The sequence below is a fragment of the Nerophis lumbriciformis genome, linkage group LG36, assembly GCF_033978685.3.
Source record: "Nerophis lumbriciformis linkage group LG36, RoL_Nlum_v2.1, whole genome shotgun sequence".
Taxonomy (NCBI): domain Eukaryota; kingdom Metazoa; phylum Chordata; class Actinopteri; order Syngnathiformes; family Syngnathidae; genus Nerophis; species Nerophis lumbriciformis.
Genome location: NC_084583.2, coordinates 19,432,501 through 19,435,000, shown reverse-complemented (window position 1 = coordinate 19,435,000; position 2,500 = coordinate 19,432,501). Strand labels below are relative to the sequence as shown.

At 40.8% G+C, this 2,500-nt stretch overlaps 1 protein-coding gene across 2 annotated transcripts in view; it reads left to right on the top strand.

Moving 5' to 3' along the window:
* LOC133577040 (A disintegrin and metalloproteinase with thrombospondin motifs 2-like) overlaps nt 1–2,500 on the top strand; it is a 550,759-nt gene that overhangs the window by 152,765 nt on the left and 395,494 nt on the right. The gene's annotated exons all lie outside the window — the stretch shown is intronic.

Here is a 2,500-nt window from a genome sequence, read left to right as displayed (position 1 = left end):
TTGAAGTGTCATGACTTGGTCCTGGGTGTTAGCTTTTCCGGGATGCAACGGAAAGTTGGCTCGGGCGAGACGGGAATGTAAGTACATTTTTACTTAACACTATAACTACAAAAAGAAGTAAACAAAAGGCGCGCACAATGGCGGAGAACAAACTATGAAAAAACAAAAAGACTATAAACATGGAACAAAAACTTACTTTGGCATGGGACATGAAGCAGGATCTTAGAGGATGAAGAGTGTACAGAAGCATAAATGTGGAGATGTCGTCCGAACGACAAACTGAAAAGAATGAGCTTAAATACTATGGACATGATTAGTGAAAGCAGGTGCGTGACTCAAAACGTGAAACGGGTGCGTGACGTGACAGGTGAAAACTAATGGTTGCTATGGTGACAAAACAAAAGTGCACAAAAAGTCCAAAAACCAAAACGAACATGACCAAAACAAAAACATGATCACACAGACATGACATGAAGTAAGAAATGATTACTTCAAAAAAGCAGTTTTGTACTTGTGAGTAGAGATGTCCGATAATATTGGCATGCCGATATTATCGGCCGATAAATGCTTTAAAATGTAATATCGGAAATTATCGGTATCCGATGTTTTGCTCAGTTTGTTGGACTCCCTCAGTTCTGTTTTCAGCACCCTTGGGTTTGTGTGTTTTTGGTTGCCATGGGTGCTAATTAGTTTCACCTGCCTCTGATTAGTGTTCGGGACGCTCACCTGCTTCTGGGCACTAATCTGAGAGCTATTTGTTCCTGTTTTTTCGCCACACTCAGTCTGGCTGTCTTATTTGCTCAATGCAACAGTTACGTCAATACAGTGACGTGCGGTCACTAGAGGCAGGTGAGGCGGGGCCTCACCTGCCATCATGAAAAGAAAAAAAAAGGTAAAAAGAAAAAAAAAAAATTAAATTGTTATATGTATCCAGTGATTATACTATAAAGTTATTTTCCATTTAACTTCACCAGTTTTAGATTATTTTTATTCAAAATCGCTGAATTTTCACATTTGCCGTTCAAATACTGAGAAGAGACGGTGCGGTGAACAGCAGCCAGTTGAGGCACGTCACTCAGTGCCTCAACATGGATTCCGGACTCGGCTAACTGCTGGCCTGCTGTGCAGTGAGACTGTATTGCTATATGAATTATATTATACATTTCCATAGTTTAGTTAGCTGAGGTATATAATGTACAGTGTATTTTGTCAACAACTGTATGTGTGTAAAGTATTTCTTGTGCTGAGCGATCATAAAACGGCTGCAAAAGACGCACTGGCTGAGGCTCGCCTCCTGCACCCCCGCCGTAGAATTGTTATATCAACTAAAGCCCACACTTAAACTTTCCACGTGCAAGATTGAATCTATTTAAAAAAGTTATTTCATAAGAAGCCAAAATGTGCAAAAACAATAATGTTCGTGTTGAAGGAGTTGTGAATGACTGCAGGGCCACAACATTAGGTACACCTGCAGTCTGCAGGTGTACCTAATTCACAACTCCTCCAACACGAACATTATTGTTTTTGCACTTTTTGGCTTCTTATTAAATAACTTTTGTAACCTATTTGTATGGGCTTTCCTCTTTGTGATGTTAAGTTCCTGTTATGCGCTGTTATACAGTATATGCCTTGAGCTCTTATTTTGAAGGCGCCAAGAGTGGAAGTGATGTCACGGAGTGGAGCGGAGGTTTTTGAAAGAAGGTAAATAAAGTGGTCCTCGTGTAAACTGGAGCCTCCGTGTTTGTTATTTTGTAGTTTCATACAGTATAGGCGACATTTATAAACCCTCGGTTACACTTTTTTAAATAGATTCAATCTTGCACGTGGAAAGTTGAAGTGAGGGCTTTAGTTGCGGCGCATGGACTTAATTTATAAGTAAAGGTAAGACCATAATAACGTTTTTTTTTAATTAAATGTGCTTTTTTGTGTGCTACAGTTTGTATGTGTAAAGTTAAAGTTAAGTTAAAGTACCAATGATTGTCACACACACACTAGGTGTGGTGAAATTTGTCCTCTGCATTTGACCCATCCCCTTGATCACCCCCTGGGAGGTGAGGGGAGTAGTGGGGAGCAGTGGGCAGCAGCGGCGCCTCGCCCGGGAATAATTTTTGGTGATTTAACCCCCAATTCCAAGCCTTGATGCTGAGTGCCAAGCAGGGAAGAATGCTGGTATGAGCTTTTAAACACAACCCGTTAACTGCTGCCAATCAAATGGTGAATAAGATACTCTTTAGGGTTCATATGTTTGTAAATCTGACTGTGATGAAGTCAGTGCCTCACCAGCCATCAACCTCACCGCACGTCACTCCGTCATTACCTCTTGATTCCTGAGCTAAGCTTTGCCATTTGTTTTCTATGCTAAGCTTTCCTGTAAGCTATTCCATTGGCGTATTTTGCTTGTGTTATCGGCATGCTTGTTTTGTTTGTTTGCATCCAGACCAATTAATGAGGAATAAATCATTGTCTTACCTGCACATTGCCTCCAGAGCATCTTGGGAAA